The 17,981-nt window shown below is 39.6% G+C and overlaps 1 pseudogene; it reads left to right on the top strand.

The window, feature by feature from the left end:
* Positions 1–9,784: 9,784 nt before the first annotated feature.
* On the top strand, positions 9,785–10,847 carry LOC126070215 (trace amine-associated receptor 6-like; annotated as a pseudogene).
* The last annotated feature ends 7,134 nt before the right edge of the window (positions 10,848–17,981 follow it).

The raw sequence follows: 17,981 nt of genomic DNA on the forward strand, positions 1-17,981 counted from the left end.
AATTTTGGTTGTGATACAATAGCTGTATCAGACTATCCCTCCCACTGAGAGCAATTACAAAATCTCAGTTGAACTCATAGAATGGGCGTTTGAAATATTGGAGGGCAACTAAGAGAGCCAGGACTTGGTGGCCCAGGATATTTGAGAGAAGGGAAATGCACTGAGGTGAGCTGGACCTTCTTCAGAGTATTTTATATTCAGGGCATCAATTCCTACTGTGACATGTAGAGGCTAAACAGAAAGAAATGGCCTAAAGCTTTCAATAGTCTCAAATTGCTGATGGGATAAAATTGTATTTAAGGGACAAAGGAACTCAGTACTTGAGAGGGCAAGTTCTAGGAGAAATGAGAATAGCAGAGAAGTCTGTTCACCACTCTGTGTTAGTTTTGCCCTTGAGACTTTTTCTTTTTCCCCAAATTCTAAGCTGCTCTGTGGCTAGAGTCTGAGAAACAAAGAAAGCAATTGCTAAGAATGAAAAGCTAAACAGAACTTTGACAGTCTCACATAACTAGAGAGGCAACAATTGGAGTTCAGGACCTGCCAAGGAGGGGAGAAAAGGTAAACACCCAGGAATTCAGACAAGACACTTGGAAGACATTTATTTCTTTGGTTCTCTTGCATATAGGTGTGATTCACATGGGACCCTCCAATTCTTTCCCTTCTGCAGATTGATGCAGATGAGAATGGTTAACTGAAAGTCACACGGTGAAGTGGACAGACTCACAAACTGAAAGGAGTCTGGTCTTTAAATCATAACTTGAAAGAAAACAGCCTGCCCATCAGAAACACCTATCTTGGACTTAACATATGCAAGAAATAAACATCTATTATATTTGGGACATTGTATTTCCAAGAGGTTTCGATAGTACTATAGTAGTTAACATCCCCTCGGTAGTTGCCTTTATTCCTAGTGTTCCTGTTGCCCCATGATCTTTCCCTCAGTTTAGGCCCCAGCTAGGGCTTCTATTCCAATTGCTTTAGTTGGAAAAGAGGGAAATATATATATATATATATATATATATTTATATATATATAAATATATATATATATATATATATATTTTTTTTTTCCTTGATTTGAGTCTCAAAAGCTCAGGCCCTCTTGGGAAAGCAAAGAGCCGATCTGCATAGACAACACTATCAGTTTGGCAGACGATATAGATAATAGCAAAACTTCACTGTTTCTCAGACTGAGTGGAAAAGATCATTGAACAGCAATAAATAAGTGAGATAGTAGTGTGGGTCCCTGAGGGAGGAGCACCCCATCTCTCCCTGGGTATGTTCTGTGTGGAGAGAGGAGTAATAACTGATAAGGCAAGTAGGTTTAAGAGGAAGGGGACCCAAGTACAATGGGAATTTGTTCTCCTTTTCCTCCCTATCAGAGCATGTTGTTGTCAGTAGCTTTCAAGTCGATTCCTACTCATGGCAACCTCATGTGTGTGGAGTAGAACTGCTCCATAAGTTTTCAAGGCTGTGATCTTTCAGAAGCAGATCTCCAGGCCTGCCATTGTGGTTCTTCTGGGTGTGTCTGAACCATCAACCTCTCAGGTATTAGCTGAATGCTCAACTGTTTGCATCACCTAAGGAGAGAGCTTAGAAAGTATTAAGTTCAGAGAGCACAGGGGTCACATAGGTTGTCAAAACATGTATCCTGAATCAGCTTCATAGCACACCTCGCTGTTCTCCCCCAGTGCTGGGATTGTGGAAGCTTCTTGAGTCCCAATAATAGCATAGACTTAGAAATGCCCATGAAATGCTCCATGGCCTAATGTGACCCAGGAATAGCTGAATGATCCCATTTGTCTGAGAAGAACAGTGGAATTGGCTGATAGGTAGCTTGAGCGAAAGGAGCCTTATGACCAGAAACAAGGGATGACTTCTGTTTTATGATTGCACCAAAGTTCAGAGACCAGACAGAAGGTCTCAGTGGACATCAACTAGAGTGGGTGATCACCCAGACCAGACTCTATTCTATGGCTCCAGTACTGATGCCTGGGCAACACAGAGGAAGGCATAAAAAATGGAAATAGACTGTGATTAAATTTTTCTCTTTTTATAATTTTTATTGTGCTTTAAGTGAAAGTTTACAAATCAAGTCAGCCTCTCACACAAAAACTTATATACGCCTTGCTACATACTCCCAATTACTCTCTCCGTAATGAGACAGCCTGTTCCCTCCCTCCACTCTCTCTTTTTGCGTCCATTTCTCCAGCTTCTAACCCCCTCTAACTTCTCATCTCCCCTCCAGGCAGGAGATGCCAACATAGTCTCAAGTGTCCACCTGATCCAAGAAGCTTACTCCTCACCGGCATCCCTCTCCAACCCATTGCCAGTCCAATCCATGTCTGAAGAGTTGGCTTCAGGAATGGTTCCTATCCTGGGCCAACAGAAGGTCTGGGAGCCATGACCACCAGGGTCCTTCTAGTCTCAGTCAGACCATTAAGTCTGGTCTTTTTATGAGGATTTGGGGTTTGCTCTCCTGCTCTCCCACTGCTCTCCTGCTCCCTCAGGGGTTCTCTGTTGTGTTCCCTGTCAGGGCAGTCATAGGTTGTAGCCGGGCACCATCTAGTTCTTCTGGTCTCAGGATGATGTAGTCCCTGGTTCATGTGGCCCTTTCTGTCTCTTGGGCTCATAATTGCCTTGTGTCCTTGGTGTTGTTCATTCTTCTTTGATCCAGGTGGGTTGAGACTCATTGATACATCTTAGATGGCTGCTTGCTAGCATTTAAGACCCCAGGCACCACTCTTCAAGGTGGGATTCAGAATGTTATCTTAATAGATTTTATTATGCCAATTGACTTAGATGTCCCCTGAAACCATGGTCCCCAAACCCGTGCCCCTGCTACGCTGGCCTTTGAAGCAGTTTATTCAGGAAACTTCTTTGCTTTTGGTTTAGTCCAGTTGTGCTGACCTCCCTTGTATTTTGTGTTGTCTTTCCCTTCACCTAAAGTGATTCTTATTTACTATCTAATTAGTGAATACCCCTCTTCCCCCTCCCTCCCTACCCCCTCTCTTAACCACAAAAGAATGTTTTCTTCGCAGCTTAAACCATTTCTCAAGTTCTTACAGTAGTGGTCTTATATAATATTTATCCTTTTGCAACTGACTAATTTCACTCAGCATAATGGCTTCCAGATTCCTCCATGTTATGAAATGTTTCACAGATTCCTCACTGTTCTTTATTGATGCATAGTATTCCATTGTGTGAATATACCATAATTTATTTATGTGATTAAATTTTTATCACCTGGAAATAAGGGAGCTTGACACAGAAGTTAAAATCATCCGTAAGTGCAGAGACTAGAGGCTAAGAACGTAGAATCAGGATCTTAACAGCTGGATGCAAATCCCAGGATTATCATCTACTAAAAGGGTAACCTTGGGAAAGTTATTAATTTCTGAGTACTCCAACCTCATCATCTCAAAAATGGGAGTAATATTACTGTCAACTACATAACTTTTTTGTGTTTGATAATTTAATGATATAATACATGTAAACCACCTAGATATAACAAGCGTTCAAAGATGTTTGCCAACTTTATGATACTAGATAGTAAAACATGGCATGAGGGCAGTGTCTGACCTTCTCTAACTTCACAAGGGGGAAGAAGAATCAGTATCAACAGGCCAAGGCTGATTCCCATGAGGCAGGAGTCAGACATGCCTCCTCTCTCCGCCATCTTTACCAACTCTGACACCAACCATCCCTCCCAAGGCACTCTCTACTTCTCTACTGGGTTTGGTAGTTCATTACAATAGCCACACAGAACTCACAGACAGTACTTGGGATTTATAGGGCTTATTAGTGAAGAAACACCAGGATACAGGCTCAGGAACACTAAGGATACAGTTCTGTCAGGACAGCCTCTTCCCAGCTGTGTTCCCAGGCACACCTCTCCCCGGCCCTATGCCTCTGCCCAAAGGCATTCAGCCTTTTCACTCCATGGGTCAGGAAGCCCACCACGGCATCTCCTGCTGCCAGGTCTCTGCTGCAGGTCTCTGCTGCTGGGCCTCTTTTGCTGCATCTTGCTGTTTTCAGTATTACAGCTTGCTCTCTGTCTCTTGGTCTCCTTTCAGGAGCTTCTCAGGGCAGTGAAGGCAGATCCAAAGGTCATGCTGGCTCCTGGCTGTCCTTCCTTGGTGGTTTTGGGATCTTCTGTTTGCTGCCTCTGGGATGGCTCATTTCAAACCCAGTGAAATGGCAAAACTGAACAATCCCCTTGGTGGGCCACAATTATACTATCACACAGTTATAAGACTATGGTTAGAAAGCTACACAAAAGTGACTCATCGCACTGCACAGTTGCATGAAAAATAACATTATGTTTCTTACCTTAATCTGTACCCTGTGATTCACAAAGGCTACATGTTGGACTTTTCTGGAATTTCTATGCTGTCTCAGGCAACACATATCTGCACTATAGACTGATTAAAAGCAATAAGACAATTGCTATGACCAAAATTCTAGGAAAATTGGTGTGAAGATATAAGTGGTGTGCCAACTAAGTCATGTTTGGAAACCTTGGTGGCTTAGTGGTTAAGTGTTACTGTTGCTAACCCAAAGGTTGTCAGTTCAAATCCACCAGCCACTCCTTGGAAACCCTATGGGGCAATTCTACTCTGTCCTATAGAGTTACTATGAGTTGGAATTGATTTGGTGGCAATGGGTTTAAGTCATGTTGATTTTTGAAATATCAGGTGACTGTAACGAGACAAAGATTAAAAAAGAACTTTAGGATGTTTCAAATTCTTTGGAAGGCACAGGATAATTAATAGAAGAGAAGGAGGAGTGGGAAGAGGGAGATGAAACTAGAAAGAAAACTTGATGAATGTGCTGACATTACTAAAATCTCTGAATCTCAGCAGAATACACCAAAAAGGAACACCGGAACACCAAAACCACTGCTGTCAAGTTGATTCTGACTCGGAGCAACCATATAGCCAAAAAAAAGGAAGGGGCTTAAAAAGTAGAATTTAGATTCCCAAATTATTCTTTGCAAGGAGACTTAATGCCCCTTGGCTAAAGCACTTGGCAACTAACAGAAAGGTTGGCAGTTTGAAGCCACCAGCTGCTTTGTGGGAGAAAGATGTGGCAGTCTGCTTCTGTAAAGATTACAGCCTTGGTCTCTTCATTCAAAAGCTAGAAATAAAAATACCATATGATCCAGCAATCCCACTCCTAGGAGTATATCCTAGAGAAATAAGAGCTGTCACACAAATACACATATATGCACCCATGTTTATTGCAGCCTCATTTTTATTTTTATTCACAACAGCAAAAAGATAGAAACAACTTAGATGCCCATCAATAGATAAATGGATAAACAAACTCTGGTACACAAGCACAAGGGAGTACTACCCAACAGTGAAGAACAATGATGAACCTGGGAATCATCACACAACATGGATAAATCTGGAAGGCATTATGCTGAGTCGAATGAGTCAATCACAAAAGGACAAATACCGTATGATATCACTACTATAGAAACTCATGAAAAGGTTTGCACACACACAAAAAGCAATCTTTCATGATTACGAGGGAGGGGAGGGGAGGAAAAAGAAAAACACTAAATAGACAATGGATAAGTGGTAACTTTGGTGAAAGGTAAAACAGTACACAATACTTGGAAAGCCAGCACAACTTTTCCAAGGCAAGTTAATGGAAGCTTCATAGACACATGCAAACTCCCTATAGAACCGAGTTACTGGGCTGAGGGATGCGGGGACTGTGATCTTGGGAAATATCTAGCTCAATTGGCAAAACATACTTTATAAAGTAAATGTTCTACATTCTACTTTGGTGAGTAGCGTGTGGGGTCTTAAAAGCTTGTAAGCAGCCATCTAAGATACTCCACTGGTCTCGCCCTATCTGGAGCAAGAGAGAATGAAGAAAACCAAGGACACAAGGGAAAGATTAGTTCAAATGGCAAATAGACCACAAGTACTACAGCCTCCAACAGACTGAGTCTAGCACAACTTGATGGTGCCTAGGTACCACCAGTGAATACTCTGACAGGGATCACAACAAAGGGTCCCAGACAAAGCTGGAGAAAAATGTGAAACAAAATTCTAACTCACAAAAAGAGAAAAAAAAAAAAAAAACAGATTTAATGGTCTGACAGAGTCTGGAGAAACCCCAAGAATGTGGCTCCAGACACCCTTTTAGCTCAGTAATGAAGTCACTCCTGAGGTTCACCCTTTTAGCCAAAGATTAGACAGGCCCATAAAACAAAACAAGACTAAAGAAGCACACTGGCACAGCAGCAGGAACAAGAAGGCAGGAGGGGAAAGGAAAGCTGGATATAGGAAACCTAAGGATCAAGAAGGTAAGTGTTAACATATCATGGGGTTAGGAACCAAAGCCACAAAACATTATGTGTCTTAATTGTTTAATGAGAAGCTAGTTTGTTCTGTAAACCTTCATCTAAGATACAAAAAAAAAAAAAGATAACAGCCTTGGAAACTCTAGCGGGCAGTTCTACTCTGTCCTATAGGGCCGCTACGAGTTGGAATCAACTGAATGGCAATGAGAATTAGTCTCTAGGAGTCCCTGGATTGTTAAGCACTCAACTACTAACAAAAAGGTTGGTGGTTTAAACCCACCTAGAGTTTTTAGAGGCTCATCAAAGGGAAGACCTGGCAATCTACTTCCAAAAGGTTACAACTTTAAAAACTCAATGGAGCACAATTTTACCCTGAAACACATGGGATGGCCATGAGTCAGAATCGGCTTGATGGCAACTAGCAACTGGTTTGTTTTGTTTAATTAGTCTCTAAATATCTTTTAAAATGGAATATTTCCCTGTAGATAAAGACAGATTACTGTATATTGGCTCTGAAATCTGAACCAAGGCAAACCAACATGGCACTTTAACAGGACACACAGCAGTGGCCTGGAGACATGCAAATGAGGCCACCAAATTAATAGCCTTTCCCAGGCCTAGAGCGGGAATGTTGTTAAGTATACCATTTAGAGTGTAGGTAAAAGTGAGGACCCTTTTTCTGTTAAGAAAGATGGCCAATTCATACAAGCTAGAGCCAACAAAGACCATCTGAAGCTATGAATGTGGAAGCTAAGCAGACTACATAAGTATACTGGAATTTAGCCTCTGGTGAAAAAGGTGAGTATTCAAAATTGACTGTGTTTAAGTTTATTGCATCCTATGAGATAGGGGCTGGTAAGGGAATAAGAGTTCGATTATAGAAAAACAAATTCCATCTGGGCCACCTGAGTTTGTGGTAGTTCAGGTTTTTACCTGCTATTAAGTATATGTCATCAACGCTCATGCAATAATAAAAGAATAAAATCTAAAATGAGTAAAGCATGATGTAAAAATTTGTGCACATTTCTGAAACTTTCTCTGTTTTTACCTCATTACCCTCCATTTTTCCTTCTAAACCTGGTTGTAAAGTTAAGTCCTAGTGAATTCTTTCCATGTATTGCCATTTATGTTAGCTGTCCCCATGCCATTTTACATTTTATACAAGCATTTATTTGAGCTCGAAGTACATTGGAATCTGTCTCTAGTGTTAGATGGAGACCATCGTAAGGGCAACAGATATTTCTTGTTTATATTCTTTCATCTTCAGATGTGATGCAAATATACTGTCTCCTCACTTATTGACTATCTCATTATTCAACATTTTGCATTTAAGACAATGGTAAAATCTGTTCTCTGACTATTTTACATATTAATGATATATATGTGGAAGTAATGAATGCTAAGGTGCAAGGCTAGAGTAACATTGGTTGTGATAGTTAAGGTTATATGTCAATTTGGCTGGGCCATGATTCTTAGTGGTTTGGCAGTTACGTAATGATGTAGCCATCTTCCTTTTTGTGATCTGTTGTAGTAACCTCCATATTTGCATAATTCTGATTTTTATGTAACAACCTGGTCTTTGGAACCTAACCATGTCGATAAGTGGGGAGAGCGTATAGATGTTTAATGTTGTTGTTGTTAGGGGTTATTGAGTTGGTTCTGATTCATAGTGACCCTATGTACAACAGAACGAAACACTGCCTGGCCCTGTACCATGTTCATAATCATTGCTTTATTTGAGCTCACTGTTGCAACCATTTTGTCAGTCTATCTCATTGTGGGTCTTCTTCTTTTTTGATGACCATCTACCAAACATGATATCCTTCTCTAGAGACTGGTCCCTCCTAATAACAAGTCTAAAATAAGTGAGACAAAATCTTGGCATCTTCATTTTTTAATAAACAACGCTTCTTAAAAAAAGCAAATATAAATGTCAAATTGATGAAATGAGTGAACCACATTTGGTTTTATGGGTGCCTTGGGAAGACTCACACCCCATGAATCTTCTGGTTACTGAAGCACCATGGCCTTCTTACTGATCTGAAATACAGCGCTCTCAAATTTCAGTATGAAGGTTAATAAATGCTGTAGGTCCCTCTTGTAGAGAGCCCTATACATCCAGAAGATCTGTTTTATTTTCAGCTTGTGAAGAGTTTTTCTTTTTAATAAAGAATAAGTGTTAAATTTTATCAAATAATTTTTTTCTGAATTTCATCAGGTGGTCATAAAATTTTAATCTGATGATGTACTGAATTCTATTGATTTTGTAACGTTAAAGCAATCATCTGTTATCAGAATATACTTAAGTCATGGTGTACTGTCTTTTTTTATTTTCCTCCCCTGTAGATTGTGGCAGATGCAAATGACTAAATGAAAGCCAGATGGTAAAATGGGTAGATCCAAGACCTGAAAGGAATCTGGATTTTCAAATCACAATTTAGAAAAGAGCAGCCTGCACATCAGCAACACCCATTCTGAACTTTGCATAGCAAGAAGTAAATATCTATTTTATTTAGATCATTGTATTCTGGGATGAATTGACAGTCTGGGTCTGTAAAGGCTTGTTTTGGATTGTCGTATCTTTGTTTATGAATAATGGCATAATCACCTTTTTCTTAATAATATTGTCTCTGTTGGATTTTAGTGTTGAGATTACTCTATGTCAAGCAATAAGTTTTCAGTTCAGATTGTTAAATACAAGTTTCTTGTCACTGTTCACACCTTGCCCTACAGGGGCCCCATCTTGGGTGTTTTAGGACATGGGCTGTGTGTCCTGTGGGTTTTTATTATTAATGCCTCAGATAGCCTTGTATTGGTGAAAGGTAGTACAAAGTAACACAAATAACAAATCTAATCACATCTCATTACCTTTTACAAAGAGGAACACCACAGGCTCAACACCAGGTAATAAAAGATGTTAGGTGGATTGCAAGGCAAGAAATCCTCTGTGGCAATAGCAAATTTGCAACAGATCTGCTTGAAGTTAAATTCTTACTGGGTTTCAAAAACGTTCCCCAATTATATACTGAACCAAAAACCACCAAACCCATTGCTGTCAAGTCGGTTCCTACTCATAGTGACCCTATAGGACAGAGTAGAACTGCCCCGTAGGGTTTCCAAAGAGTGCCTGGTGGATTCCAACTGCCAAGCTTTCAGTTAGCAGCCGTAGCTCTTAACCACTATGCCAACAGGGTTTCCATTATATACTGAAGTACAAAAATAATGGTAATAATTAATAATAACTAAAATTTCTTGAGCATTTAAGTGGAATTTCTGATTATTTCATATGTTCAGAGATTGAAATTAAAATGGAAATGTAACAGTTCATGGGAGAATTGTTACATCGTACTATTGTGGTACTACCTTGTGGTAACTAAAGTATGAATAGCCAGTTTAAGGGATCTTTTCTTTCCCTTCAGGAAATGTGAAGCTGCTCTATTGTATGTGAATTCCAAAAGGAACAATGTCTCCCAGTGTAAACAGCAGCACCTTGAGCAGCAGTACTTCCCCACCTGCCCCCGAGCAGCTCTGCTATGAGAACATGAGTGGATCCTGTGTTAAATCTCCCTACTCGCCTGGACCCAGGATGGTCCTGTACACCGTGTTTGGCTGTGGGGCTGTGCTGGCAGTGTTTGGAAACCTCCTGGTGATGATTTCAGTCCTGTATTTCAAGCAACTGCACTCTTCAACCAATTTTCTCATTACCTCCCTGGAGTGCGCTGACTTTTTGGTTGGAGTTACCGTGATGCCCTTCAGTATGGTCAGGTCAGTGGTGAGCTGCTGGTACTTTGGGGATACTTTTTGTACTTTCTACATGTGCTGTGATGTGGCATTCTGCTACTCTTCTCTTTTCCACTTGTGCTTCATATCCATGGACAGGTACATTGCTGTTACTGAACGTCTGGTCTATCCTACCAAGTTCACGGTGTCTGTGTCAGGAATATGCATTGGCCTCTCCTGGATCCTGCAAATTGTCTACAGCGGAGCCGTATGCTACACAGGTGTGAATGATGATGGGTTGGAGGAAATTGTAAGTGCCTTCAACTGCATAGGTGGCTGTCAAATCGCTGTAAATCAAGGCTGGGTTTTGGTAGATTTTCTGTTATTCTTCATATCTACTCTTGTTATGATAATTCTTTACAGTAAGATTTTTCTTGTGACTAGAAAGCAGGCTAAAAAGATTGAAAATAGTAATAGCAAAGCAGAGTCTTCATCTGGAACTTACAAAGCCAGCGTGACCAAGAGAGAGAAAAGCAGCTAAAACTCCGGGGGTCACATTGGTAGTGTTTTTGATTTCATGGTTACCGTATATGATTGACTCAGTTTTTTATTCTTTTTTGGGCTCTATGACCCCTTCCTATGTCTATGAAATATTTTGCTGGTTCACTTATTATAACTCTACTCTAAATCCTTTGATTTATGCTGTATTTTACCCTTGGTTTAGGAGAGCAATAAAACTTATTTTAACTGGAGAAATATTAAAAGACAGTTCCTCAACCATAAATTTATTTCCTAAAAAAGCCTGAATTTGAAACTGAGGGGTATGTAGATGTATTGGGACTTTCTCCAAAGCTATGACATGAAATAAAGTTCATGGATTTTATATGTTAAATTGGGGAGGAGGGATGTTACCACACTTGCAGCGGTATAAGTTTTATGCTTTTAGTGATTTGGTGTAGTGAGCGTCATTAATGATTTGCTACAATGGCATTTACCAAGAGATGTGACACAGGTTCATATATTCTAGGTTCCTCACACTTTGCCTCTTTCATGCTTCGTTAGGTGTTAGCCATTTTCCTCTCCCTGGCCTTGCTTTCATGCTTACCCTTCTGTCACTTTCAAAGGCTTCCTGGTTTCATATTCCTGTTAAGGCCATGTTACTCAATGTCTTTCTCTAGGTTAGTTTTACTTTGCTTTCATCTTTCAGCAGCTTGTTTCTCGGGGCTTGTTCTTTCTGTAGCTCCTAGCAGTTTTCTGTGCCATATATATCAGCCATTTTGGACTCAGTACAGGACTCATATTTTATGGTGTTGGTAATAACAATGAGCAGAGGGTGCAATTTCTACCAGAGAGATTGTCTCATCACATGAAGTTTGTTATGCTACTTGCCTGTCATGATGTAGGGCAATGTTCGTTCTTTTTTTTTTTTTTTTACAAGCTTCCAAAGTTTCTAGAAAACTTACAAAGTTTTCTGCAACCTACCCAAAGTTTGTACACTGTTGATGATAAAAATTACAAGGCATTTTAAATTATGGAAAAGAATGAATTATCTAAGAAATGATGGAATATACAACTTTTTGGAAAAAAATATTGGTAAGCATCTTGCCTTACATCATTTACAAAACCAAACCTGATTGTTTCAGATATTAAAAAATTAGAAGAAACTATTGCTTTTATAATTTTAAATTGATGGAAATCATGACAGAAAACTGAGATAGATGCATGATGGTCAATTTAAAGTTTTTGAACTTCAAAAGAAAACAAAATCAAATTAAGAAAGTAAAAAAAAGACAAAATTGGAATAACTATAGGTAGGATTCTTGATGAAATAGCTTGAAAAATATAAAGGCTGTAAAAACACAGTAAATAAGAAGAAACAAGGAAAAAAAAAAGTTGCTGAAAAATGAAAGAATATAACCCAATCTAGAGAAAGACAAAACAGTAAACAGAGACAAACACCCCATTAGACAAATGAATAGGTAATTTTAGAAAAAAAATATACAGATGGCTAATAAATGCATTAAAATGCAAGACTTACAAATAATCAAAAATGCTAACAAAAACATGGTAGAATTTAACATATCAAGTTGGCTTGTATTAGAAGGATCAATAATACGAATGTTAATTAGAGTGTGGAGAAAGTGAGCACTCTCAAAAGAGTTGAGCACACTCAGAAGAATGTAATTTAGTTCTTTCTTTCTAAGGGCAATTTAAAAAGTGCATAAAAATTTAAAACATATATGTCACTTGACACTGAAGTTTCACTTTTAGCAAGTAATCCTAAAAAAGAACCTGGTAAGTAAGCAACACGACAAGAGTACTCATTGCATAACTCTTATTTATTAATTGGAAAAAACTTAGATCCACATGGGATAAGTTAAATAAATTATGCTCTACCTATGTAACAGAATGTTATGAAATCATTAAAAAGTGCTAAGAAGGTCTGCATGAATTAAAATGAAAAAACAACCATGATAGATTTTTAACTAAAAGAAAACAAAAAGATACAAACAAAAAACACCTTTAACCCAGATTACGCCCCACGTGTCTTCCAGTTTATCGTACTGTGGGGGCTTGAGTGTTGCTGTGATGCTGAAGCTATGCCACCGGTATTCAGGTACCAGCAGGGTCACCCATGGAGGACCTATTCAATATGTATGCTGAGCAAATATGAAGAAGAATGGGGTATCAGGATTGGAGGAAGACTCATTAACAACCTGCATTATGTAGATAACACAATCTTGCTTGCTGAAAGTGAAGAGGACTTGAAGCATTTACTAAGGAAGATCAAAGACCACAGCCTTCAGTATGGATTGCACCTAAACATAAAGAGAACAAAAATCTTCACAACTGGACCAATAAGCAACATCATGATAAATGGAGAAAAGATTCAAGTTGTCAAGGATTTCATTTTACTTGGATCCACGATCAACACTTGTGGAAGTAACAGTCAAGAACTCAAAACACACATTGCATTGGGCAAATCGGCTGCAAAGGACCTCTTTAAAGTGTTGTAAAGCAAAGATGGCGCCTTCAAGACTAAGGTGTGCCTGACTCAAGCCATGGTATTTTCAATTGCATCATATGCATGTGAAATTGGACAATGAATAAGGAAGACTGAAGAAGAATTGATGCCTTTGAATTGCGGTGTTGGCGAAGAATATTGAATATACCATGGACCGCCAAAAGAACGAACAAATCTGTCTTGGAGGAAGCACAACCAGAATGCTTCTTAGAAGCAAGGATGGCGAGACTGTGTCTTACATACTTTGGACATGTTATCAGGAGGGATCAGTCCCTGGAGAAGGACATCATGCTTGGGAAAGTACAGGGTCAGCGGAAGAGAGGAAGACCGTCAACGAGATGGATTGACACAGTGGCTGCAGCAATGGGCTCAAGCATAACAAGTATTGTAAGGATGGCTCAGGACCAGGGAGTGTTTCATTCTGTAGAACACAGGGTCGCTATGAGTCAGAACCAACTCAACGGTACCTAACAACAACAACCACCCAGATTACAAAACAGTATAGTAATATGGCCCTCTCGTATAAACATTTTTAAAAAAAGAAAATTCGGTGAAAGTTTACAGAGGGAATTAGTTTCCCATTTGATAGCTTATACATAAATTGTTCCATGACATCAGCTGAATTCCCACAATGTGTCAGAACTCTCCCCATTTCTGCCCTGGGTTCCTCATTTCTTTTTGTCCAGATTTTCTACCCCTTTCTGCTTTCTCATCTTTGCTTTTCAGCACTTGTTGCCCTTTTATCTCTTGTATTCATTGTTCTAAGGAGCATGTTCCTCTTGGGTATTACTGTTTATATTATGAGCCTGTCTGTTGTTTGGCTGAAAGATGGTCACCAGAAATGCTTCAGTTCCAAGTCAGAAGGTTGTCTTAGGGCCATAGTCTTGGGGGTTCCTCCAGTCTCTGTCAGACCAGTAAGTCTGGTCTTTTTTGTGAATTTGATTTTTTTGTTCTACGTTATTCTCCCACTCTGTCCTGGACCCTCTGTTGTAACCCCAGTGAGAGTGGTAGGTAGTTGTAGCCAGGCAATATCTAGCTCTTCAGGTCTTGGGGTCACGTAGGCTGTGGTTCACGTGGACCGTTAGTCCTTTGTAGTAATTGCTCCCTGAGTCTTTGGTTTTCTTCACTCTTCTTTGCTCTGGACAGGAAGTGTCCAAAGTTATATCTTACATGGCCACTTGGAAGCTTTTAAGACCCCAGATACTAGTCACCAAAGTAGGATGCAGAACTTGTCTTTATGAACTATTTTTGTACCAATTGACATAGATGTGAGATGTTTTGCAGATTCCTTGTTATTCTTTATCATCACATAGTATTCCATTGTGTGTATGTACTGTAATTTGTTTATCCATTCATCCAATGATGGGCGCTTAAGTTGTTTCCATCTTTTTGCAGTTGTGAATAATGCTGCAATGAACATAGGTGTGCATATGTCTATTCGTGTCATGGCACTTATTTCTTTAGGGTATATACATAGGGCTGGGATTGCCGAATCGCTTGGTATTTGTGTTTCTAGTTTTTAATGAAGCAACATACTGTTTTCCATAGTGGTTATACCATTTCACATTCACACCAGCAGTATATAAGAGTCTCAATCTCCCCACAACCTCTCCAACATTTGTTATTTTCTGTTTTTTGATTAACACCGTTATTGTTGGGGTAAGATGGTGTCTCATTATTGTTTCGATTTGCATCTCTCTAATTTTTTTAATGGCTAATGATAGTGAGCATTCCTTCATGTATTTTAATTATGTATTTTTAAACAATCTAATTTCGTGTATAACAGACAGTGTGGTGTCTGTGTTTGTGTAATTTATATGCTTCTCTATCATTTGAATGTTTTGTGATAAAAGTAATATATTAAAAATGATATTGCTATTTCACGTATCTCTGTTCTCTGATCTCATGCTTGAAATTAGCTTTATCTCTGTGTTAACTTATTTAATTTAAGGAGAATATCTTTGGAATACATATATATGTAATTTATTTGTTTTTTGATTGTTGTTGAGGATATACACAGCATAACTACACCAATTCAACTATTTCTACATGTACAATTCAGTGACATTGTTTACATTCTTCAAGTTGTGCAACCATCCTCACTCCCCTTTTCAGAACTGTTCCTCCTCCACTAATATCGGGTCGCTATGAGTCAAAACTGACGGGACGGCAGCGGGTTTGGTTTTTTTGAGGGGTTTAGATATTTCCTAAAAGAGTACAATGCTCATTCTTTACCAGTTAAACTAAGTGTATTCTACATTTTTTGCCACCTCTTTTAAATTAAACTTTAGAGGAAGGTTTACAGACCAAACCAGCTTCGCATCAAACAGCTAGTACATACATTGTTGTATGACATTGGCCAACAACCCCATGATATGTTGCTAAGTATTTTCTTAAGTATGCTATGCTAGTTTTTTTTTTTTTTTTAAACAGGAATATATACATAAAAAAATCAGCATAGTTGCTGACAAAAATACCTTGAAGTGGAGGGAGGGGGCACCGTTGGCAAAAAAAAAAAAAAAAAAACAACATAGAACACATGAGTTATTTGTGTAAAAATATGTAGAGGCCAAACAGTTCTAGGAGTAGAGGTTTGGAAGCTCAGTGAGGAATGAGTGGTTAGGAAAGGCATCTTGTAGAAGATAAGACTTAATTTTGTTGGAGTGCCCCAATTCCCATGAACACAGATGCCTGAGTTGTATCATGAGAGTCACCCTGACTGGTTGTGGGGGCTCTGGAATTTCTAAAATGTCTCATGCTGTGGATATTTGAACTACGGATTGAGTGAAAACTCTGGACATAAGAGTCATGATCAGGACCCTGTAAGAGAATTGGGGAAGAGCTGATGCGGACTTTCAGAAGTCACAGCTGCTTTCAGGAATATCAGAGGACTGAGGCGGAGTGTGTTTAGAAGAGTTGTAGAGAATGTTTTTCATTGCTTATACAAGTACAGGGTGATTAGCAGAGAAAATTAAAAACAAGCAAATAAAGAAAAGCAAAGTGGGGCTATGAGAGCACACAGACTCCCAGGAATAAACTTAGAAAAATAAAGGGCATGCCAGATAATTTTTAACACCTCTAATCTTGGGCTAGAAATTACTTGAAAAACTGATGTTTCTTAGCAATGGAAAGAAGGCTGAGTTCAGTGCATCAGCACTAGCTATGGGATACAAGGGCCTAAAGCTGGGGCATGTGCTGTGTAAGAGGGGACTTAACTTCACAGCACGGCTTGAAGGTACACTTCCATCCTGGAGGGGTAATGTGGCTAAGCTTCCTTGTTAGAGTTATCAGTTGCTGTGAAGTCTCAACACAAGACGACCGCGTGTGTGTCGGAGTGGAATGGCGCTCCACTGGGTTTTTATTGGCTGATTTTTCAGAAGTCGATTGCCAGGCCTTTCTACTGAGACACCTGTGAGTGGATTAAAACTTCCAACCTTTCGGTGAGCAGCCAAGTGCTTCAATTCTTTGCACCCAGGAGCTCTGGTAAGGCCTTACGCCTCATCATCTCCAAGCCCTTGTACACTATGTCTTTTCTGCTTGGATGTACCTTCCACTTTATTCACCTTCAATCTTCACCTGTTACACCCTTCGATAATTTCACCTCCTTGGAAAAGTTTCCCCATATATTCTTGGATAAAACTAATTGTTTCATTATGCTTTTATTCCAATGTACTCTATATATGTGTTCATTGTAGCAATCAACACACTGGTCTGTCATTATTGGGTCTGTCATACTGAAGTTATGGAAATAAAATATCATGGATAAGGTTTCATTTTATTAATTTTATTAAGAGACTGTCAGTGAACTAGGAGGAAAGGAAGAAGAGTGCCTTAATTTGGCTTTCCCCAGAAGCGGACCTGAAGGCAAGAATTCAAGTGAATAAAGTTTATTTAGGAGGTGAAGGAAACACCTGATGGGTATGGGAAGTGAGACAGGGAAGGAAAAGCAGCCAGTATAAAGTGCTAGCACTAGGGATATCTGGAGTTTAATCCCACAGGGGAAACTGGAAACCAGTGTAAAGAACACATCTTAGAGCCATCCCAGAACCCCTGAGTAGTGTAAATAGTTAACATGCTCAGCTGTTCACCAAAAGGTTGCAAGTTCGAGTCCACCCATTGGTGACTCAGAAGAAAGGCCTGGTGATCTACTTCCAAAAATCAGCTATTTAACCCTATGAGCACAGTGCTACTCTGACGCACGTGGATTTGCCGTGAGTCGGAGCTGATTTGACGGCAACTGTTTTTAGTCATCTCACTTGCATGGCAAGACAACTAGAGTATTTTCATACCAACGTCTGTCAATCATTGGTCAAGGTTCACTCTCAAACGTCAATCAGTGGGCTGGAAAGTGGGCTTTTAGAGTAAAGAGAAAGACCTGAGACAAGACATTTCAGGCCCTGGCAGTTGGAAGTCAAACTAGTGTGCAGTCAGCAGTCAGGCCAGGATGATATGAGTGAGACCCTGACAGCTTCTATAAGGGGCAAGAAGACCATGAAATCGAATAAACCCTACTGATAAGCTAGGTGGAGACTGCGTGGGCAGAAGGCGAGTGGTAAGTAAAACCTTACAAAAGCAGAAGACAGAAAGGCCGAATCTGGGAATGGTCTAGGGGATGAGATAAGTTGGCAATGCGGAGTTTCAAATCCATGTCCTATTGTTTCATCAGCTTTTACCAGGTTTCCTACGCACTACTCTTTTAGAGGGACCCTGGTGGTGCAGTGGTTAAGTATTTGGCTGATAACCAGAAGTTAAGTAGTTCAAATCCACCAGCTGTTTCTTGGAAACCGTATGGGGCAGTTCTACTCTGTTCTATAGAATTGCTAAGAGTCAAAATCCATTCGATGGCAAAGGCTTTGGTTTTTTTTGGTTTAGTCTTCTAGAACCATCTTTTTCCCTTTTTTTTTTTTTTTCTGGT

The sequence above is a fragment of the Elephas maximus genome, chromosome 1 (genome assembly GCF_024166365.1).
Source record: "Elephas maximus indicus isolate mEleMax1 chromosome 1, mEleMax1 primary haplotype, whole genome shotgun sequence".
Taxonomy (NCBI): domain Eukaryota; kingdom Metazoa; phylum Chordata; class Mammalia; order Proboscidea; family Elephantidae; genus Elephas; species Elephas maximus.